This window comes from Anas acuta, chromosome 9 (genome assembly GCF_963932015.1).
Source record: "Anas acuta chromosome 9, bAnaAcu1.1, whole genome shotgun sequence".
NCBI classification, from domain to species: Eukaryota; Metazoa; Chordata; class Aves; order Anseriformes; family Anatidae; genus Anas; species Anas acuta.
The window spans coordinates 19,831,947-19,856,482 of record NC_088987.1 but is presented as its reverse complement, the minus strand read 5'-3'; the positions used below and the strand labels follow the sequence as shown (position 1 = coordinate 19,856,482).

Below are 24,536 nucleotides of genomic sequence, written 5' to 3'. Positions count from 1 at the left end.
ATCCCAAACTCAAAGTTTGTCCTAATAAGAAATATTTGCTATTGCACCATGAACAATCCTCAAACAGTGTTGGCATCTCCAAGTAGAATTTGTTGTGTGGGCTATATATGCTTTAAAGTATTTATTCTTACATGAAGTAAGCCTTTGTTTCAAGAAAATCCTGCCCCTCCTCTCACATGCATGTGTAAGGATGTTCTGAACTCTCTTTAATTGCTGAGCAGGCTGAGACCCCCATGGTTTGTTGCTAAGTGCACTATAGAAGAACCTTGGTAGCCTGCAAAATGAAATCTGAAGCCTGGTCGCACAGTTCCGTGAAGTTTTTCTCAGGCTGAGATGGCTTCTGTGTCACAGCTTGTTTCAGCCCCTTCCCATGTTTGGCCCTTTATTGTGGACTAAGTCATCTGCTCTCTTAGCAGAGTAATTATTCCCAAGCAAAAATTTCCTTTTTTTGTCAGAATTAAGTGCTCTTTTACCATAATAAAATGATTATATGAACAGCTGGGAGAGGGAGGCTCTCCAATGTGCTGGAACTGTGTTGAAATAGGCAATCTCCAGCAAGTATAGGCCCTTTCTATATGCCAACTCTGTAGAACAGGGCAAGAGAATTGGGTGATTGCTTTAATTTACCTGTTTATTCGATGTAGGTAAATTTAGAATAGAGCAGAACAGTTTGGTTGGAAGGGGCCCTCCAGCCACCTGCCTGACCACCTCAGGGCTCCCCAGAAGCTGACACCTGTCAGTGTGGCACTTCTCCAACACCGACAGGCCTGGGGCACCAAGCACCTCTCTGGGAAGCCTGTCCCGGTGTCTGGTCACCCTCATGGCGAAGGGATTTCCCCCAGTGTCCAGCCCAGCCCCCCATGGGGCAGTTTGGGCCATCCTCTGGGCCTGTCTCTGCCTTCCCTCCTCAGGAGCTGAGGGAGCAGCGAGGCCGTCCCTTGGCCTGTTCACCTTCAGCCAGGGACCTGGGGGCCTCAGCCTCTCCTCACAGGACATGTCCTTCTGCCCTCCTGCCAGCTCTGCTGCCCTCCTCTGGATGCTCTTGAGAGCCTCAACATCCTTTTGATGTTGGGGAGCCCAGAATTGCCCACGATATTCAAGGGGAGGCTGCACCAGCACTGAGCATGGTGGGATGTGTAGTGTAGCAGCTCCCCAGTCAGTGCAGATGCAGAGTTCTCTACAGTATGTCCTGGTTCTGTACATAAGGAGCTGAGACTTCTTGGACTGAAGAACCAGCTTTGAAGAAAGCAGGTATTCAAAGTGATTGGAGCTCTGTTGAAAACATTAATCTCAACACACAGTTAATGATTGTAAAATGAAGCAATGACAATAGTATGGAAAGGGAACATGCATGTTGGATGAAACAGAGTTCAGATCCCTGTATTTCTTAAAATATCCAGGATATCACTGATATATAGCCATATTTGACATCTCAGCATCTTTCAGCTCTAGATAGAACTTACTCTTATGTTTTGAAGATGTGAAGGCCTCACTAAGCTATATTAATGGAAATACAGAAAGCAGATGTATCTGAATTGTCTTCCAACATGTGGGAAGACTAGATCCAGTTCTTCACACTAATGTTGTTACCTGTGTTCACCTGAACGTGTCAGATCCTGTGCCTTGTGTTTTGTTCTCACTTTCAGGGGTGAGAATCATGTTGTACTTTTCGTTTCTCTGTTGTGAGCACTTCTTTTGCTGGATCTCTTTCACAATCCTTTTGTTTTGCCTTTCTTAGGCTGAAGTATTTTTTTTTTTAAGTATTCAACATAAAATGTATTCAACATAAAATAACGTACTTTCTAGATAAAGAGTTTTCTACTTATTCAAACTTTATAGAGTTATCTCAAGGCCAATTGAAAAGGTCTACAAAAATTTTACAACTGCTGCATCACCTCTGCCTTTCTGTGTGATTTCTATTTGAGCTTCAGGGAAAGATCATCCTTTCTAATCTGTGTTTGCCAAGCACCTCTGGGGTCTTAATGTTGTATGGCTGGGACACATAGATAATACTCAATGTAGGCTTATTATGTCGTACCAAGGTTCTGGGCTTGGTGTGTGGATTGATGTACAGTATTTCTGTTTTGTTTGTGAGAGAACATTCTTTATGCTCATGTTTAACTTGTCAGTAGTGATTAGACAGCTTGTAGGATTTGATCCACACCTTATATATATGTCACTACTGTGGTTGTAATTACATAGAAGTGTGAAGAAAAAAAGCTTTGTGCTGTTTGATTTGAGGATAATTTGATAGAACATGACTAAAGCACAATTGTGCTGGATTTTTCTTATAAACTTCCCTGAGCTGTCCACAGTGTTCTTTGGGAAATGCAGGATGCAACGCTGAGTGTGCCTGAAGAACACAAAAGGGAAATAAGCTATTAATCCTGAGAAGACAGAGAGAAAAGGTTGCAAAATTGAGACTTTTTTTCTATTCTGCTTCTTCAAAGTGACTCATCTTTATGCCATCTGATGTAATTTTAGTGCTGGCTTGAGGTGGCGTTTCTAGCAAACTACTTCGCTCTGTGTTTTGTTTTCCTCTTTTTCATGTCTGATTGACAGTCCCACCAAGAAATAACAATGAAAAATTCATGAGGTCAATCCCCAAGTGATTCAGAAAGGACTTTCATGGGATTAGGCAGTGGCAGTTAAATTTCCTGGGGCACAAGTGTGTTTTAAAGAAAGGGATAAAAGTGTGTTATTCTCTGGATAATCCTGGCTGAAATATAAAGGACCGGTTTTGGTGAATAATTAGAGAAAATGTCCCCAAACCATCTTTAATTGGTATGGCATAAAAAGCAGTATTAATAGTATTATTTCTGTTAATAATGTGTATTTTCCTTCATTTTCTTCCTCTATAGGGAAGGGTGTTTTCTTTCTTTCTGTTGTTGTTTTTTTTGTTTTTGTGTTACATAACAGCTGACAAGGAAATATCAGAATGATATTGTTGTATTTGTGATCTGCATTTCTAGGAGATAAAAGCCCTTTGTTCCTGTCTATTGGGAAGCATGCAGAATTATAGTTACAGAAAAATTAAGCTGCATTAACTTACTGATTATAATCCATAGTTATGTGCTGGCATCAAATAGAGGGCTCAAGCTAGCAGGTGGTAAACACACATCAAGAAGTGAAATTTCTGTGATGATCTGCTGGTGCTTTTGAAGGGACTTCCTGAGGAGGGCAGAGGCAAATAAATTTAAGTGCTGTGGCAACTTGCGCCCAGAGAAAAGCTGGTCCATGAGCTCTAGGAATAACCATACAATCTTTCTCATGATGCATTTTGCTTTCAACCTCTGCTCTCGGATATCGAGAGACCACCTGCACCAAACCTTGCAGCATGCCCAAGGGTCTAGCCAGGATCCTTGCATGCAGGGCAAGGGTGCTGGGTGTTAGGTCCTCACTATGGCTTTAAGATTCCTTTGGGTGGTGATAATGAAGTGGGTTTTGGCAGATCTTTTATGTCCTTTAGGATATAGGTCAACCGTTATGGTGTGAGATTTGCTTTAATCTCACTTTATCCTGCATACGTCTTAAGCTGCCCATTTTCTTGGTTTCTCTGGTTTGTGGTAGCTTTATGGCTGCAGTGTGCCCTGCTGCTGTGAAAACAGAAAAAGAAATTATAGAGGCTGCCTGATCTTGATGCAGGCATCATACTCTGATGTATCCCAGTTCACTGGAAGCAGGCAAATCGTTAAGAGTTCTTAGAAGAAATGTATGTTTGATCATAGAGAATTAAGTTGAATTGTTAGGTTAAAAAGGCATTCACCTCTTTTAAGCCCAGTACACATTGATGGCACCTGTTAGCAGGATTTTACTCATTCTTAATATCTGTAGATTTGGAGAAACTTTTATCAAACCCCGTAACGATTTGGGCAGCTGCCTTGGTGTAGTTGTGCGGGTCTCTGTGCCCAGTGCTCAGTAAGCTGCTGGCGTCAGGAATGTTAGCAGAGTGAAGGAGCATGAGGAGCTGTGAAGAATCACTCCACTGTTGCCAAGTCCTCTTTCATCTTCCTGCCTTCATTCATCTCAGCGTCATGTTTCAGTTTTACAGTGTGGATGAGATATTTTTAAACAGGAGATGCAATTTGCTTCTTCAGAATCACTGTGATTAGAGAGTTTGTTGCCATGATGGCTGTAAACCTTTACAAACGGCTTTGCCCAGAGGAAAAATGTAGCTTTTATATGGAGAATTCATGTGGAAAGTAAGTGTTGTGTTTTGTTGGTTTTGTTTTTTAGATCTCTAGTGTTTGACAGCCCAAACTAATTTTGAACAGTTAGGATGTAGCAAAGTAATTGCCTGAATGTTAGCACTTTCTTTGCGTTTTACTTCTGTGTATATATACATTTAGTTATATACTTGTTAGAGCAGAAATAGGTTTTGTGTCATTCAAGTTTGGGTTTGTTAAATAAAGCATTTCCTTGGGGGGGGGAGGAGGGAGGGAATTATCCCTGCTTCTGATCACTTGGCAGTGCATGTGCTCTACCCATCTACTTCTCACTAAGAATCATCCTTACTCTTCAGCGTGGCTATTTTGGTTCTGCTGAGGTTGTCTTTTTTTCAAATAAGCAATATATAAATAACACAGAACAAACTTGCTGGTTTAGTTTGTTTTGTGAAAACTTGGAATATACTGAAAGATAAAGTTACAAAAATGAATTTCTTGTTATCACTCGTGGCACTTAGGGTTTCTACTACTGCTTAATTTAATTAGATCTACAGGTAACATACCCCCTGATTAATTTTTTTATGATGAGTTTTTTCCTTGTAGTTCTCCAAATGTCTGGATTGCCTGCTGTCATTTTTATCCAAATTTATTTTTCACTTTCCATGCTTGCTTTTCATCTCATTCATTACAAGGAAGAGCTGAATACATTTATTTACCTTTCTCGAAAATGAGAGGAAGTGGAGGGTATGAGTACTGTGATACTCATGAACTCAGCTGTTTCACAGAAAGCCTCCGGAGAGGTGTTGGAAGTCTGAGGGGTCCCACAGTTGGGTGGTCTGCAAAACAGCCCACCTCGAGTCTGGGTGAGGTACGAGAGGAAAGAATGCAATTACAGGCTAATTAGAAATCCAGATTCTCTTCTGCAAAATATGAAGTTTCCTTTTCTGCCTCAGAAGTGAAACAGACTTTACCAGCACTTAAAAACAAACTTGCCAGCAAAGAAATGACATAGCCCAAAATACCCAGCAACCAGTGATTAGACTTTCTGCTCAATTCATGTCTGCAATCTCTAACTACTCACCTGCTGGCTGCTCTGATGGGAGAACAGAGCCCCGTCACAAAGAGTCTCTCCCACAGAACCTTCTTAAAATGGGTACATTCCAAGGAAAAAACTTTTTTTCTCCTTTCTCTCCAACCCCCAAAAGTATTTTCTGAGTAATAGACGTTTTTCTGAATATTCCTAACGCCTGTCACTAATGCCCGCTGAGTACCTTTTTTGCTGTTTTTCCTGCACTGCAAAGAGGTGAAATAGTGTGAGCTGAGCAATACGGCAACTGGCCTTTCTAGAAGAAAGGCAGTTGCTTATGGACATGATTAATGGCAAATCCATGCTGTGAAGCTGGCTTTGTGCTTGCTTTGGGTGGTGTCTAAGGATTTTATTAGCACATAAAAACAGTTTGCAGAAAGATCAGTTTACTGAATGGGTCTAGCAGAATTTTTTCTTCAGATTTATTAGATATTTTTGGATTGGAGGAAAGCACCGCTCTTCAAATGTGTCATTAGATTCCTAGTGGAAATATTTGTCAAATGTTCACATTCAGCTTCCATACTCAATTTAATGTCTAGGTAAATGTTAAGTAAATTTTATTGATTATGTTAATTATACAATCAATAACCTTTTAAAATGTCAACTCTCTAATTGCACAGTTCTCAGATCATTTAAAGCTTAAATTGGTGTGTTAATTTGAAAAAACTTCCCTTGATTTAGTCGTCTCTCTTGAATCCGACCAATGAATGTAGAAAGCAGCAGTACCATGTGTGTATCGTGTGTGAATCATGAACAGGAAGCAAAATTTGACCTTGGGGTAACTTTCCTTCACTTCCTATGTTTCTTTCACTGTCAAGAGATGAATTATCTGAGTCCTGTTAAAACTAAGTTGTGGATAATGAATTTCCAGAATAGAGAATGATTCAGTAACTCCACTGGCTGACAGAATAAAGAGCATATCGAAGGTCTCAGAACAAATGAGGAAGGTCTGTTTGAAGGCCTAATCTTTCCAATCTGAATCAAACAGGTGTGCTTGGCTTGGGCTTCCATGTCAGTATCTTGCAAATTAATCTGTTTTTCTGCCAAGCACCATCCCGTTGAGGTTGTTTACAGTAATGTAAGCAGATTGTGTGAGATGGGCCTTCTCAACTAAACGGAGCCATGGAAAGGTCCCAAACTGAACTGAGGTACAGGTCCCACTTTTGTGTATTTCCTTCCTGGAAGTTTTGCAAGAGCAAGTGACCAAATGCCAGAGTTTACGTAAAATATGTTTTAACTTAATTTCACACACACTATGTCCGTGATTGATATACTCCATATTAGTAACTATTTTTGAAAGAAAATTGAGCAGCTTAAAAAATTTAAAGGTGCTTAATGCACAAAGATGAGGATGTCATGTGGATGCCACCAGGGCAGGTTGGGAACAGAGTAGACAGGAGTCCTGAGCCATAGCAGAATCATGAAGAACAGGGCTGTACAGGACTTTGAGAAGTCATCTAATCCAGTTCTTTGCCCCAGGGTAGGACCGATTGCATTTTGTGGAGTCTCAGACAAAATGTTAAGTAAAATGTTCATTTACACTGCCAAGCATAGTTTCTGTCACCTGGACTACGGAAGAAGCTGGTGTATTTATGGCCTGAGGGAATGGGGAAACTTCTGCTCAGAGAACTCGCCTGGTGTTTGATATCTGCAAACCTAATCCTGGGATCCATCAGATGCTTTTGGTGATTCTTTCTATATATCGTACTGCACACAGTGTTATGAAAAGGACTGAACTAGCTGTGAGCACCCCTTAGGTTTGCCCAGATGAGTGGCCACACAAAGGCCAGGAGGCTTTTCATCCTCTGAAAGACAATGTAGTCCTTGGTGGTGTCTGTGGCCTACTAAGGTTTGCTGATGTGACTGTGCTGCTTTGTTTTGCACAATACTTGTAACCTATGTGTCTTTGTACTGCTCTTTAGATCACAATGCAGGTATGTTTTGTGCAGTATTGGGAAACTCAGTATGACAAGGTTAATAGGATCTTACATCACTTCCATCAGCTCATACATATAGGCACCTATATGCACAGCTCCTTGTTAATCCTTGTAGGTACCCACAGATCCCTACATACATTAAGTCCCTGAACTTAGACATTTAGGGGGTGTTTTTCCCCATTCTGCTGGATTTTTGTTTTATCCAAACAGCTGTCCCACCTGTAAAACTCAAATAGCTTTTTCATGCCTTGTTATGGTGATTGTCAGGTACCTGGTGACAGGGAGTGTAAGGTGACCCCGGGACAAAAGTTTAGAATATCTTTACCAACGTAAGTGTCACTTGTTGGCCCTTTGCTTCGCCAAAGCTATTCCCAGTCAACACGGTAGAATAATGAAGTGTCGATTGAAAATAGCAGGTAGATCTCATTGCTGAAAAGAGTCTTGAAAATTCAAGCTGTGTATGTACACAAGCTCTCATACAGTTAAATCCCAGGCAGAGCCATGCAAATTATCACAATAGGAGTGTCCTGTTTCGCTGGTGCCATTGTTGCCTCTCTAACTCATCACTGGATTTATTTTGAAATCTTAGGGTGAGGTTTGAGGAGTGTTTGATCTCTTTCAGTGGCCCTTTCCCTAAGGCTATTACTAGAAGCACATGAAGGCATCTGCTCCTCAGTAACACGGGCAAGCAGCGTGGTTCCTTGCTAGTTAGCACCTGTTAACAAGGACAGTGCTCATTTGCATTTCTAAGGGTAAATGGGAAGAGCTGGGTTTGAGGTTTGTGCACTGTGGGGTTTATTTGTTTGGTTTTGAATTCTGTGCACGTAGTAGCCTGTTCTAGCTTCTTTATGTTGTTTTTTTTTTCAGCAAATGAGCTAAAACGATATCGAACTATTGACCAGGGTAGTTAAACTGCTAAGCAACTTTTACTCTTTTTGATGAAGTCTGCTCAGTCTAGCCTGAATCAGAGACCTTTCTGTGCTAATTCAAGTTATATTTAATTAATACGTTTTTTTTCCCTCTTGTATTCACTTGTTTTAATTTCTTGCTAGTAAAGTGTTTTTATATGTACTATGTCAGGCCCTATGAATAGCTCCTTTAGCGAGTTTTTCAGAGATGGCATTACAGGTTGAAGCTATTACCTGTAGTATGGCTTAATTACATTTTCCCCTTTTCTCTTTAATAAGCTGTCACGGGATTTGCTAGATGGTCAGTTTAGTGTCACCATTTGTCTAGAAATCTGCCTATGTTGCTCTTTATCCTCTGCTCCTAAATCAGCGAACCCTAATGGAAGAGCTTCTCTTCTGGTGTATATTTAAGTAATTGCCTTTTAAGGGTATTCTATTTTCCAGCATTGTGTCTTGCTTGAAAACAAACAAAAACTAACCAACAAAACTAAACAAAAAGAAAAACAAAACAAACAAAACCAAAAACACAAACAAACACAGTGGTGGTGATGGCCCATTAAGCAATATGGACACCAGTAAATGCCAGCGGTACTGCAGCTATTTCCCATTGTAATGATATCAGAATTTGCTAGCCCCATCAAAACACAGATGTGTGTTTTTCCTGTTATTCACCGGTGCTGAATCCCTTCTCAGCCTGAATTCAGGTGCCTTCTTGTATCTTCTCTCGTTTCATCCTTTTCAAACAGGCACCGTAAGGCACATTAGTAAATGGCTTTCTTTACCACTTCCATTGTTAATGAGCGCAGGGCAGATCGGTGAGTTCCCTAAAAGCTCAGTGGTGAATTGATTTCTTCCAGTCCCATTTGAAAGAGATTATTTTGTTACTGTGCTAACAGGCATCTCATTCTGACAAATTCATGTAAGCGTGGTGCGATTCATGTAAAACACAGATCCTCAGCTTGGTAGATAGATTGGCATTCGTAGTAATATTATCAGGTTCATTTGAAGTAACTTAAATTCTGATACTTTATAGAACTGTGAGAGAGCAGATTTTGCCCCGGACAAACCAGAACTGTGTGTCACAGCAGTAATTAGTGTTGTCCCCTGCATTTCAAGAAATCACCCATGGATGATGACATGTTGTTTTATTTTTATTTTTTTTAAGTGTACTGTAGAAGTCATTACTTTTGAGCAACATATTCAGATATTCTTTAATGTACCTCCAGTAAAAAAAAAAATAATAATAATTAAAAAAAAAAAAAACAACACTTCTAAGATATTCTGTATGCATACAAAAGGTGTTTATGTGGATCTTGTTTTTGGTGGGAGGAGTCATTTTGTTAATAAATCTGTTCAAAACTGAGACAGTAGCATTTTCTCTTTTAACTGTACACAAAAAGCAAATCTTGGAACTTGAAATCAGAGAGAATTCCCATTTCTTTTGCTCCTTCTCATTAGATTCTAGGAGTTCAACTAATCAGAGTACAGTAGGGAAGCCAGCAGAGAGCACTGTTCAAAACCTAGCTCTCAATATGTCCAAATGAATGAGATTTAAAGTTTTCAACCTTATTTTTTTAATGAGTGAGACTTCAAGATTATTTTATAATAGAGGAAGGTTTACTATTCTCTATGCTCATAGTATCTTTTTATTTTTATATCAGCACAGTCTTGACTGTTACTTCCCCTTAACTCAGAATTGGTGATTCAGATCATGTTTGTTTGCTTGCAGACCTCATGAATTTAAATCTTTTTTTAAAAAATAATAAAATGGCTCCAGGCTAGTAAGAGACTATGGACCTTAACAATAATAAAAAATAAATGAAAACAGTAAAAAAAAAAAAAAAAAAAAAAAAAAAAAAAAAACACCTCTGCCTTCCTACTTCCATGCTGTTGAAAACGGATGATATGAAATAAAAGTAAAAAATTAAAAAAATAAAAAAGTTCAACTTGGTTGTTTCTTTGTAAAATCTGAATACTTGTTAAGGTCTCATGGAATATGTGCCCTGACTCATAATTTTGAACATTTGGGTTTGGTGGTACTACATCCTCCAACACTTGCTGACAAATCCAAAGACAACAAAATGTTTTTTAAAAAACTGTTTTGAAAAGGAGACCAAGTAGAGACTTCCTGCCCCCTAGCTTTTTACCCTGAATATTCGGATGTGCAGTTTGCTGTAGGCTAAACCACATTAGCTAGTAGCTGTAGGAACTTTCACTGAACTCAAATACAGTCAAGAGCAACAATTAAATTCCTGTAAAATACAGATTAATTCTTATTGACTGCTCTAGTTTGAGAGCGCCTAAGGATTGAGGAGCAGTTTTACCCTGTAGTCAGTCGTGCCCATGGATATCTTCATCTTATGACAAAAATTCATTTTGTCCTGTGGCTGGGTACAGCACTGATATTCCTCAGCATGCTAAGGCAAACATCTGCAATATTAACAAGAAAAAAACACAGATTAATGTAATGGAACAGATTCAGGTAAGAGAATGGTTTAGTCTTTTCCACTTTTGGCGTGTGCTAAGGCAAAGCCTGTTAGTTGGTTTTCTTTATTATGCTCTTTCAGTGATTCCAAAGTAGAAGACGCAGAAATGTAACCATCTGTAGTTAAAGCAAATTGTCTTAATTGCTCATCCCTGTTTTGGAATGATACACCTGCAGATTTCTGCTGCTGAGGGCTGCAGTGCGATGATTTAGCAAATTGGCTGTCTACGTGCTGCTGTGTTTGGCTGCGTGCTCATCATGGAAGGAATACAACCACAGACTGGTTATGTACTGTGGGAAAATGTGTTTAATGGAAAGTTTTCAGAGTTACAGAATTTTGCCTTAATAATATATAAGGAGACTTTCAATCTCATGGTTTCTTCCCAGAAAGTTATTTGCAGTTTAAGTCTTGGCATGTATTAAACCAAGGAAAGAAAATGAAGGAATAGGTAAAGGGAAGGTAGGATTTCTTAAAGTAAGGAAGAAAATTATTTTGTGTGTGTGTGTACAAACTCTTTATTTTGTTTTATTGTTATTTGCTTTGTAACAAGCAGTTTTATAAGAAGCTTGTCCCTGACATATTGCAGGGACTGAGACACTCAAGATGTCGGTAAGAAATGAAACAGCCACAGTGTGCCCTTGCAGCTGAAATCTTACTGGCTAGGTAGAAAACTGAGCTGGAAGTAGCTGTGTATTTTCATATGCTCCTCCACTGCCCAGATGCATGTTTTGGTGATTATTAACACCAGCCTAGCAGTCAGATAAGACATGCCACATAGCTTTTTCCTTAGTTATAATGCCTTTCTCTGTTGAACAATGCAGTGTCTGTAGTAGTAAATAGCAACTTCCTAATTAACTTTGCTGACCAGTTTGTTCACAAGTTTATTTCCAAAAAGATCCAAACTTCTTCAGTAATTTTTCTGTTACTCAAGTGGGGTATGGACTGACTCCAGCTGTGCCTCCTGGGTTACTCAGCATTGGGCTGTTTGCAGAATTTTCCATGCAGAAGGAACTCAGAGGAAACATTGTTTTTCTTCTTTTTTGAACCTGCCTATATCCTAAGCCTTGCATGCTTAGGAACCACATATTAAGTGAGGAATAAATGCTAGGAACAAATCTAACTTTAAGATTGCTTTCAAGAATGCATTTACAAAAATCAAGAATAAATGCAAATTCTTCCTGAAGGAGTATTAACTTTTCATGTTAAATTACTGGGGAACTCAGAATTGCTGCGAAAACATAACTGCAGTTGGTGGTGCAATCTACAACTGATAACAACTGATTTGACCGTACATTTAAAGGGACTCTGAGAAAGAAGATGGCCACATGCATCCCTTTATGCACGTAAAAGTGTATAATTATTAATAGTTGGTGCAAACTCTGGATTTGTTGCTCTCTAAGAGTACTTGAGAATATATTTTATAGTAATCATATGACGTTACAATGATTTTTTTTTCCAGTAACTGTTAAGAGGAAATGCCTCAAAATTAAACAATGTTTGGAATACTGAAACTACTACTATGCCCATCCTTCAGTATCAATTTTTCTACTCCTTCTGTTTGTACTTAAGTGATATACATGTTTGCAGGCTCCTGTCTAATGCCTTTATCTTCAGGGGTTGACTGTCTGTGTGTTAGGGGATGAGTTCTGCAATGGAAGACTAATCTTCAGGCAGTTTTCTTTCAGAAAAGTCCTATAGAAGTTGTCTTAATGAAAGCATTATAGTAAGGTTGGAATTTAGTAGGAGTTCCTGATGCATTTAGAAACAATATTGTTCTCTCCTAGAAGTTTAAAATTTTTCCAGATAAAATGCATTTACACTACAGAATCCTAATACTTTCTATAGGATAGTTTTGAAGTAATACATAAATCTACTTTATTTTTGTTCAGTTTTGATATCATACACTTCTCCAGGGTTTTCAACTGATGAATTCAGAGTTATCCGTGTTTCAGATTCATGGATTGCTTGTCCTTTTAATTCATTTAGTATTTAATGTCGTTCTTGCCTTTTAGTGAAAGTAACACAATAACTTGTTATTTCAGCCACAGTTTTAACGAATATTAGCAGAAAATAAGGATCCTGTAAATATCTATGTACTTGAGTCCCCCTGGACCCTGGAAAATCATTTGTGTAGAATTGCTCAGGTAACGTTAATGTGTGAAAGATTCAATCAAAGGGGAAAATAAATTAACCGTAATCAGCAATTGCGCCAAAACCTCTTTTTCTTTTCCTTTTTTTTTTTTTTTTTTTTTAAACAGTGCATGGTGAACTTAAATATTGTGGGTATGTTGTAGTTACATGACATCATTTAGTCATTTAAAAGTATTTTTAAAGGAATCTTGTAAATCTTTGCTTTTATACCATGGACTTTTAATTTGTTTATACAAATGTTGAAAGTGTAGGTTCAGTTCAGCTGAAGGTGATGAAAGTTGTGGGTCTCTTGTGAAGCATTTCCTTAATGGCCTCTTTTTTTATATGAAGTAGATATCTTTAAATTATTTAAGAATTCAATCTAAAATGATTTTTTTATATATATTGTGAATGATATACAGTGGTACTGATTGTCTAATCTGGGATGCTATTGATTGTACCCTGATGCTGACAGAACTGTTTTGCTTCCCTTTGTGGTTTTTTCACCTTTAGAGCTCGCACAAGGTGATTCTGATTTCTGGAGCCATGTTCAGTGATATAGAAAATGGATGAATTATAGATCACCAAGCACAGTCTTAAACTGTAATTACAAAGAAATGGGTTTTCACCCAAAGTTTGTAGATATTCACAGGCAGTCAACACCACAAGCCTGATTTGTAAAATTCTGCAAAATTTATCATGTCTAAAGAATGACCAAGGAAGTAAGCAACTGTTTAAGCTTTTTCCCATCCTGTAGGCAGTCAGAGATACTGTTCACGGAGAAGTCCTCATTTGGATTTCTTAGTTTGTTGAAAGCAATAGGAGTTATTTTTAGCATTCCCATGTAGCTGCATGCTTCTGGCCCTGCCGGAGCAAGGTATGCACCAGAGCTGCTGGGTGTGCCTTGCTCCATGCGGGCTGCCCAGAGGTGCTGCTGCCCAGCACATCCCTGCGGCCCAGCACAGAATCAGGAGCTGCTGCCACCACTGTCATTGTAGGTAATCAATCCTGCTGCCCAGTGTGAGAACTTTGTCCCTTGTGGGAAGGTTTTTCCCCCTGTTTAGTTGTGGGTTTATTAACTGACCTTCAAGGCACTATTTTGATTGAGAGATTGCTCAACTTTTTCTGTTAAGAATTAGAGATCTGTCTTTAGGTTTTACAGGAACTCACGATTCTCAGGAATGCCAGGTCTGGCATAACACAGAGTATACATAACTTGAAAACAAATTCTAATGTTTATTTTCAGTCTTATGCCAATTACTTTATTACTTAAATATATGCAATGTTATTAGGAGATGCAGCCAGCACAGTCTGCAAATATACAACTGAAAATCCTTTACTTGGCCCAAATTTTTAAAAACAACAAACAACTTGAAGTAAACAACCACTTGATCCAAACTCCTACAGCCATCTGCTTGGACTACTATATTTGAGATCTACGGGATGGGAACCACCAGTATTTGCTTTTCAGACTAAAACCAATGTAAGCCAGTGAAGAAATCACTAGCTGTGAATTAATTGAGGGAGTTGCATGCTTTATTTTTCTTTGGATTTTGTTTTCAAACAGATTGTGTACTTTTTTTGTTTTGTCTTCTGCTTGTTTGCTATTCACATGTTATTTCAGCAAATCATTTCTGGCTGGCAGGTCATTTGAGTCCTTTGCTGTGAAAATTTGTTCTTCATTTTATGGTGGTTTGGGATTCTGTTCTGCAGTCTGCATAGGGTCTCATTTAGTTTAATGCTCTTATGTGGAATTCAGGAGTCATAGAGTGAAGTGGGAATAGAAACAAATGAGCATCTCAAAACTGTCAGGATGGAGGTATATTTTGATGTACATTGCATGGTCTTTATGTAACTTGTACCTTTTTGAAAGAACTTCACTTCATGTAGCCAGTACAAAATTGGAGGCAGGAGTTGTTAGAGAAAAGGAAATGATGCAATAATTTTTCCTGTGTATTATTCTCATTAACTTACAGTCTGAACTATTTTAGAATTGTAGGCTAAAAGACATAGAAAGGCTATAGAAATAAACTGTACAAATGAAAATGTAGAAATGCCATCACAACTCTTTTCTGATCATTTTCTATTTGGAAATTGCAAGAGAATGTTTTACATCACTGTGTCATGGGCTTTACTGAGTGTGTCTGCAAAGAGTGGGGCAGCTGGCACTACAGGTGTTCCAACCTAATAGGTGTGCTCTGTATTGCCTAGCAAGCACCCTGCCTATTCAGGGTGTGATGGGAAGGGAAAGAGCTTGATGGAGCCTTAACAGGCACTACAATGTGTTTTGTAGCCTGCTTGTAATCAACTTTTTTTTCTATAGCACATCGGGCACATGATCAGTTGTCTTTGCCTTTTTAAGGAAATTGCATTTTATGTTTTGATTTGTAATTGGCTTGCATGAAACAGATGAGTGCCTTTCACTTTATAGGCAGATAAATATGATTGAAATTATGGTTGTTTTTATTTTTTCCCCTTCTTTGCAGAAGGTATAATTAAGATGTAGCTTTTTCTTTTTTTTTCCTCCTACTAATTTATTGCTACCACTTCCAAAAAACATCTGAATTCCTGGGGAAGAAAGAAGTGACCTACACAAAGCCTCTTAAATTATGGGGAAGCATTATAATCCTCCCCCTGGGGATGGTAGGAAGGCATCAATGTTACACTGCAGTTGGACTTGACATAGGGCACATTGGTTATACATGAAACATCAAATGTAAAAAAAAAAAAAAGATTTCACAAGTCCACTTTCCCATTCTATACTCAGAGATCAGTCAATAAATGGTATTGTACTGACAATATGTTTTCAGTACGTAGGTAGATGTGTAAGTCGCTTTTAACTGCACTTTGGTTATGCTGTGCAGAGCTGGCGTGCTGTTTGTTTTACTACTCAGGTTGTTGTAGAGCTAAATCCTGTGTTTGCATTTCTGAACTAACCAGTGGTAAGATATCCTCTGCTCGGTATCTTCTCTTACAAAGCCAGTCCAGGTTTCACACTCTTATCTGGGGTGTAGCTGGTAGGGCAGTTTGCATGCATACTAAGAAAATGTTTACATTTCTGAGGACTGAAAAAGTTGTTTAAGACTAAGTGGCTGGAAAAATGAAATTGGTTAATGCCTCTGCAAAGAGTCCTACACTTTCTAAACATTTGAGAAACGAGGATTGGCAGCACTTGCATAGATGTTAAATAGTATGTATGATTCATGGGAAGATCGCTATCAGAGGCAAGGCAGGAGCTCTGTTGTTGCCCTTTAGACTCATCTGTTCGGATGGAGCAGCCACCGAATCTCTGCAACTCACAGCTGCTTGCAAATAGGATTCTTTTTTTCCTTAAGACAAATCCTCATGTTAATGTTTCAGAATTTCATTCTGTTGTTACATCTGAATAGTTAGTAGTAGTGTATGTGTGTGTGTGCCCTTTTTATGGTATGGATGTCTAATACATGTCCAGAAATAACATTTATTGGAACTGATGAGTAGCTGCTCTGGGGAGTAATAAACAGTGACTAATTTCCTGTTCCACATAGCATTGTTCCACATAGCATAGCAGTAGCATCAGGTTATAAAAAATACTTTGGAATTACCAAAGTATTTACCAATTATCTTTCTATGTCTGTCTTGGTATTATAGAAATTAGCTTATTGGGGGTTGGTTTTGCCTTAAAAACAAAACAAACAAAACCAACGTTAGCCCATAAGGAATGCCCATTATTTGCATTTACCTCTTGATTTTTCAACTCTCTCAGTAGCGTAACGTGGGTGGATTTTTGAGGAAACAAATTCCAGCATGTTTCAAGTTCACAAAGTCATGATGGTGAAGGTGAAACGTTTGTAAATAGTGTCTGCAAATATGTCCCATGCCTACAGGTTATGTTAGCATCACCAGGTGTGACCAAATACCATGAAACTTCTTTGTTTTCTCCCCTTTTTGTGGTGATATGGTATCAGTCTTATGCGTGAGGAGTATTTGTCAGCAGTAAATGTGGCTCACAGAGGCCTCATTGAGTTCTCAAGTAAATCAGATTGCCAGATCTAACCTACTTGTGCCTTTTATTCAATATGTCAGTTGTACATGTTATGTTCTAAAAAACTCTTCTGTGATTATGTGCTCGTGAGTTGAGAGTTAGGTGAAGATTAGGGAGAACATCAAAGCTACAGTTAAGCGGAAGAAAGATGAGTTAAAGCCAAGTCATTAGAGATCCCTTTGAAGTGTTTTCAGATTAAGACCTCTCTTTTAAGTGGGATACTTACCTGCCTTTCAATATTTAAATAATAAGACATGACAGGCAGTGCTTTTCTGAAGGATTATTGTACGCTATGGTGTGTTGTAGAGGCATGAGGCCAAAGGCAAGTGACTTCAGTGGCGGAAAGACTGTAGTAATCCTTTCAGTTGGTGGCTAGGATCTTTCTGCCAGTGCTAAGCAGACATTTAGAAGGTGAGAAGACCACACAGGGTATGCACTTTTAAATGAGTCTTGCAGATGATAATGTGACATTGGCTAGAGATGAGGATGGCTGTGATACTATGTTATGTTTCAGCATAGATAATGGATCTTCCTGTAAGATGCTGTAATGACAGTTTACAAGAAACAGATTTATTATCCCTTAATCAAATTAAAATGCTGCCTGTTCCTGCTACCTGTGCTAATCCATTTTGGCCCTGTCAAGCTTAATACAACATTTAAAACAAGCACGGGAGACCTGGTGGATGGTGATCATGTATACATTAATGCAAATGAAGGCAAACTGAGTTTGAGAGTGCTTTTCTGTATGGAAGGTGACAGCTGGCTTTTTGTGTGTGTTTGTGAATACCTACATATTCAGAGAACTCCTAACATTTCCCCTAATAATTCTACATATTCATAGCCATACCCAGAATTATTATTTTTATAGTGTGAAATTAAACCTGGTGTTGTTTTGGTCTCTGTACAAAGAGCTTTTTCCCCAGAGAACCTGCAAGACAAAGCTCACAGAATCATGCAGTGATTTATGTTGGAGGGACCTTCTGCAGGTCATCTGGTCTAGCATCCGAAGATGAAATACTGCAGAAGAGACAAACAGGAAGCAGGGATGGAATAGTTAACATAAATGCAAAAAGTGTGCAGTGAGCATCTAGTTCCAAATAGGTCTGCTCCCTGTCTGTGAGCTGGTAGATGCAGTCATCTCTGTATGAGCACACCGTGGGGAGTTTTGGGAAGTCTGTTGAGCGACAGCTGAATTGGAGATGTACTGATCAATGATTGCACTGATAGAGAAGGGTAGGGGAAGGTGCTCCCGTGTCTGTGTTCCTGTGTGTACTGGAATAGGATCTTCAGTTATGTCAAGTAATGACATTTATCAGGAAAAAATAATCATAACAATGGCTGTGCATAACTGCAACAACTTTTCATGTAAACATTGTATCCTAGACAAATATCTTACCTGCAGTCATATTACCGTGTGTGTATTTGTCCTTTCCCTTGAGAGCTGTTGCTTATCATTTCTGTTAAGTCACCTCACAGATGGTTGTAGATGGGAACGTGTTAAAGGTGACAGTAATTGGTCTGCTAACAGGAGATTGCATTAGAGAGGCTGCTATCTTAATCTAGGTTGGGGGAAACATGTTTCAGAAATAGTAATTGTAAAGTAAAGCTTGCTGTGTCTGACAGAAGCTTGAGTATGTGCATCCAGCTGTAGTGGGCAGACATCCACCCAGCTGCTTGTCAGCAGAAACTTGGTTGCACAAGAATCTCTTTTTCTAAGGCTCATAAGCTCATTTTTCTGATGATGCAAAGACCAGGATCTGATGTTGCTAAGCAGCTGGCATGCTCCCTTGATTTCAGAAGCCTTTTCAAGGGGATTTAGTACTACAGATCATTTACCTGTAGGCCTTGAGGACTTGTTCCTCAGTCCCAGGCCTGCTAATGTGAGCTTTCAGGCTCCATTTGTATCTTGTTTTTCTGGGTCACTTTCCATAAAAACCTCCATTACACAACTTTTTTTTTTTTCTATTTCATGTTTTTTTCAAGCGCATTTCAAGGTATAAACAGAAATTTCAATTTCTCTTTTTATGGAAGGGAAATATTTATTTTTAATGTGGTGCCATTCAGTCCACTTCTGAGGACTTTTTTAAATTTTATTGTTTAAGCTGCAAATCATTTTTCTGCATTGATAATGAGAGGAATATCAAATAGCATTTATTAAGGCTGTCATTGTTGGAACTGAGGGTTCTTAATTGTAACGCTTTTAGCGTGATGAGGAGTGGCCCCCCTCCATGGTGCGTTGTTGCCATTTTCTACAAAGATGCCTGTGAAATTATGTCAGGGGCTCTTGAAGCAGCTTCCTAGTTCAGAGAGTGACTTAATATCTTACCTGTTTCATGTTTGTTCTCATATAAGGGAAAGTAAAAAAAAATAAATAAATAAATAAAAAATAAAAATAAAAATAAAAAAAAAAATTACACAGGAACACGATTAGCAAATGATGTGTATTAAAAGCAGTCTGTCTCTCTGATAATCCTCAAGCTCTCTAGGAAAAAGTCAGCAGAACAGCCCCAGTGACCTGAATCAGCAGCTGAGATGTGCAGGCAGTGCCTGCTGCACACGTGCAGGTTGTGGTGCTCTGCAGAAACTGCACCAGTGGTTCCAGTCACACCGCGTGAGGCTCGTACTGGGGATGCTTCAGGCTCGCTCTCCTCGTGGAAGCCACAGTGCAATGTGTGCACCTCTGTTCCTTCAGGAGCTCTGGCCCTGTGTGGCTGTAGCCCTGGAAGTGTGGGCTTTGTTTGTTTTTATTTCTGGAGATACTTCAGTTTTACTTGAAATTAATATTTTCAGTTTAGTAAATATTTTTGCTGAATGGTTCAAGCTAAATTCCAAACCAAATTGCTAAATCGTGATGAACTCCCCTACAGTTTACTGGCATAACAGTAGCTGTGGGATGGGCAAATGCTTTCCTGTGTACAGAAGGTCATTCTTCGGTAGTGTGTGTGACACACAATTTTCAATTTAATGCAGTTTCCTACTTGCAGCAATTAAATGCACAATATTTGGCAGCATTCCTCCAAATGAATAGAAACTTAGGAGATTGCTTTTTCGTGGTTTCTTTACAATTAAAAAAATGTGTTTGGATCACAAGTTAAACAAAAAGGTATCTCTATAACCTACCTGTAGAAACACAGATAAAACCCAGACACAAACTTCCAGCTTATTCCTGTCAATGCAAGAGTACCGTGCAGTAGGTCCTGTTACACGAAGGAAGCAGATAATGCAAAAATTGCAGAATTTTCATGGCTGTTTAAAAGTGAATTGAAGTCATTGTTTTACAGTTTTATTGGGTATGGGACATCTTATTGTACCTTATGTGAAATGTTTTCCCCTAATGTGAAGATTACCATCTGTATCACATAATATAAAAGCTTATTAATTATTCATGAAACTTTTATTGACTGTTTCTAAATGTACCTTAATTTATTACCAAGAAGACACGGGCAAAATAATTCTGAAGTCAGTAATTTATGGAGAGAATTCCTTTTTTTTTTTTTTTTTTTTTTTTTTCCTCATGCAGGTTTTAAGATTGCTGTAAGCTCCCCTTGTTGAATGGACAACTGAATGTCTATTGGGCCTTTTCCTGACAGGTAGTATTTTCAGTTTCCATTCTTTTTTTTTTTTTTTTCCATTCCTCCCCCAAATAGTCAGTATGTTTTGGGGTTTTTGTTTGTTTTTTAGTGGAAAGCAGAAAAGCGCGTGTGTTTTGTTGTGTTTCATCGCTGGGTTAGGTGGGTTGGTAGATGAGCTGCTCGTTATATGGTATGTGATGAAAGTCCACACGCTGTCTTTCTGGGTGACAAAACTGGAGTCTGAGCCCCCTGCTCTCGGCTGGGATGTGTGGGGGGTATGGGACGCTAATAGCTCAGGGCTGGAAGAGGAGGAAATAACTGGTGAGCTCAGCTCTAATGCAGCGTGGGACAAGGGGGCCTTCCACGTTGGCCCGGCCAAAGTGTTTGGGTGGGAGACCACTTGCTTAGAAGCTGGGACTGTTGGGCTGGGTTTAGCAGAGTTTCTGTTTTAACATGCTCTTTTTTACTGTTCAATTATATAACAAGAAGTAAGTGAGGAATGCTGTCTGTCTGTATTCCAGTTCCCAATCTGTTCGCAATTTAGCTGTTTGGGGAACATACAGTAGATGGTGTTACTTAAATAGAAAGTTTTCCTCCTTTTAGTACCCCGTGTTACTCTTGTTGTTTTGGGACTAATGTAGAATGCCACTTACTGGTCTGGAGCTTTCCCTTCCAATTATATTTTTAAAACTGAGTTTTACAAACATTTCAGACATAGTATATACACAGTAAAAACTGTTCCCTCAACTTACAACTCATACAACTAAAATAGCTGGCTCTCTCAGTTATATTTCATCTGTCTGCCCTATTTGTTTCACTTGGCAGATAGAAGGTGGTAAAAAAAGGTTTTAGGGTAAATCTTTGGATTGGAGTTGTCAGAGCAGCAGAAAGAAATTCAGGTGGCCAAACCCCTGTCCCAGCCAGCAGCTTTACCACTATTTTATTCCTGCCTATCAGCTCATCAGCAATGATGTGGGCAGATTAAGTCTTTCTATTCAATCCGTTTTTGAGGGATAATGTTTACTAAGTGTTTGACACTGAGCCACTGGCTTTTTTCTGCAGCACCTGCTGCTACACCCCAGGGGTTGCCCTTGCAATCCCAGCCCTAGGCAGGCCCCGCTCCGCTCAGCTGCAACGCCAGGCACGTTCAGCCTGGCATATGATTGCCTGTATAAAATACAATGTCCAGAAATGCTCGGGTTTGGTAAAATTGAATTTTCCACTATTGATTTTTATTGTAATGAGGGATTGTAGTACCTAAACACAAGCTGGTATTGGCTTAAATAAACTCATTTTTGTCTGGCTTATATCGTTCAGGATTGTGTCTATCAAGGTTTTTATTGACTAGAGCATTGCCGTTATCTCATTAAAAACATCCGTCATTGCACATTGCCATCTTTATTGTGTAATAAAACTGCAGTGCTACATAATGTTGGATTTTTTTCATCCTAATGTGGTATAAAGCTAAATCCTGCTTTCCTTTTGAAAGGTAGATAAGTAGTTTTGTACTTGGGATATTACTGCTAAACGTTACCAACCTCAGCCACATTCCACAGGGGAAGATGAAACAAAATTCAGGGAGATTGTTTTGAGGTGGAATTCCTCTTTTTAGTTGTAGTCTCTGCCGTCCGATAGGTAGTTCAAGGCAGGAAGTCTGTTAACTGACTCAGAAGAAAAAGAACTGGCTGATTTAAATTTAAATTGTATTGTTCAACAATGTTGTGTAATTAGATGGGAAAGCAGGAAAGTCCTTTTATTAGAGATGTCTTTGTAGACAGTAGCCATGAAAGCCACAGTGGTTGATGCTAATTACCATATTTTGTTTAAACTTCCATCTAAATGAAAGGATCATTCAACTCAGAAGCTGCAGCCATACAAAAACCACAAGTGCAGTTGAATTGCTGCTGCCAAGCAGATGGGGCTTTGATCAGAATAAGTTATTTGCAGCTTTATTGTCTGGCTGCCAGGGTGGGGCTTGCATTGAACCCCCTCGCGCAGAAGGGAAGGGGAGGAAGGGGGCTTGCTGATCCCAGATAAGTTCGTGGGAGAGTTTTCCCATTCTTAGTTTATTTTTGCGGATGAAAATAAAGACTTGCAAAGAAGCAGTAAGGTACACGGTATTGGGCTGCTCTAACGTGTAAGTTGGTTTTGTAGGAATATGTTGGCATGTTTCTTTTAATTACGGCATGGGAAGAGGGGGCACGGGGAATGCTGAGCACAGCTGGCTGCGTATTTTTCCAAGGTTGGTTCTGCCTAACGTATATGAGGAAAAACTTGCACTAATATACACTTTTATTGGCACCTCTCATACTGTTTGTGACAGACAAAAGCTTAGCAGCTTTTCAGGACTGAGGTACTTTCTGCATATCCAGTGTTGTAAACTGGCCAATTTACAAAACCATCAGGACAGCAGGATCGGGGCAAGTGAGAAAGGAGGCAGGAGAAGGGACAGCAACGTGTAGAAAATAGCATTGGGTAGCATTCCTGGGATGACTTTTGATTAAGGCCATTTAGACCTTAAGGATTTAACAGCGTTTATTGATGCAAAAACTAATTTCCGACATAGACTGGAGAAGGTAGGTAACAGTATCTGGTTCTGTGTGGATCTGAGGTGAAAAATCTGTATAGATGGGATATATCAAAATCTGGATAGATGGAATATACCAAAGAATAGAAGTAGAAACAGCCGCTATAAAACAGCGCTAGCCTGAGATAATTTCTTTTCTATTTTTAAATTATGTGGTCTCAGACTTTTCTTCCAATGAAAGTGAACCTCAAAAAGTGAGAATCAATAATTGTTTCTGTGATCTTGTTGGTCAAAAAAGGCTGGCTATGAACATGGTCTTATTTTGACCTGTACCCTAACTGTCTACATTTGGGCATTGAAGGCATAGGAGGTCTTTCACATGCAAAGATGGGAAGGAGAGAGGGGAAACAAAAGTCAACCACAAATCTGGTAGCACTGTACTTCTTCAGGGCTGCATTACAAACACTCTAGCAGAACAGTTTTAATTCCAGACAAATAAAATTGGGAATATTTGGAGGCTACTTCAGAATTGTTTTTTCTTTCTCTTCCCCCCCAGATGACAGTCCTGTTTGTGGGCACGTTAGCACATGCTGATGCTCCAGCAGTTGAAGTGGATTGGAAATGTGTCTTTAGACTTACTGAGACTGAATTTAATTTTCACTTACTAAATACAGATAAATAAATCACCCCACCCACACACTCCCAACTAATCTTCCCGATATATTTTGCATTTTGGTTTCATTTTCTTAAAGCACTTTCTCTTTCCTTTATGATATCTCTTCTTGTCATCTCTCTGGGAAAAAAATAAAATAAAATCTCCCTGGTGCTTTATACATCAGAGGGTTTCAAAAGAAAGCCAGCAATCTAGTCTTTGTATCAGACTATCTTAACAAAAGCATGGTAAAGTTTAAATGCAAAGGCTAGTTCTTAGCACTTAGAAGTTTTAATGATGTTTTGTAAGTCAAACTTTGCTTTAGAAGCACGGCAATGCAGGTGTCTTTGTTCTAAGTAAATTGAGTGCTCCTCCTAAAATAAATAAATGAAAACAGTTTTTAATACAGTAATAAAAAGAAACGCAGATTTGAAATGCTGAGTTCAGCTGAGCTGGTTTCAGGTGCAAATTTCTAAACTCAGTCCAGAAGACTTACTTCCCTTGTCTCCCAGATGAAACCATAACTGAGAATGTGTATCAATATCTTATGCAGTAGCCTTACCATTAGCAATCTGCTTTTTTAAGCACTGTGAATGTGGAGTTAAAGGAAATTTGAAGAATGTCCCACTGTCATAAGTAGTAGGGCAGTATGTGAATGAGATACCCAACAAACCTCCAGCTCTTCTGCAGAGGTGACATGCAACAAATATCCACGTATCAGTAAGGCATTCAAATATGCGGTCCAAGATTGTATTCTTCAGATTTCCTGAAAGATCTTAGAGGATTTTGGAACCTCTCAAATTATGAGAGGAAAATGTATGGAAAGTCTGTGAAACAGTAGGACAGGTTTTTTGTTTGTTTGTTTTTGTTTTTGTTTTGTTCTGTTTTTCCTCTGCAAGAGTAGTAGAGTGGCTGAGGGAGCTGGGCTTGTCCAGCCTGGAGAAGAGGAGGCTCGGGGCAACCTTATTGCTCTCTACAGGTACCTCAAAGGAGGCTGTAGCGAGGTGGGGGTTGGTCTGTTCTCCCACGTGTCTGGTGACAGGACGA

General features: G+C 39.1%; 1 protein-coding gene across 4 annotated transcripts in view; it reads left to right on the top strand.

Moving 5' to 3' along the window:
- Positions 1-24,536, top strand: part of SPSB4 (splA/ryanodine receptor domain and SOCS box containing 4) — a 380,807-nt gene that overhangs the window by 13,987 nt on the left and 342,284 nt on the right. Inside the window, exon 1 of one of the 4 annotated variants that reach the window (XM_068691543.1) lies at positions 11,024-11,043. The exons of 2 other annotated variants lie outside the window; for them this stretch is intronic. The gene's annotated coding sequence lies outside the window, so the exon portion shown is untranslated. Of the gene's footprint in view, positions 1-11,023; positions 11,044-20,258; positions 20,329-24,536 lie in introns of those variants that run through there. One more of the 4 variants, XM_068691537.1, reaches the window with a different exon arrangement.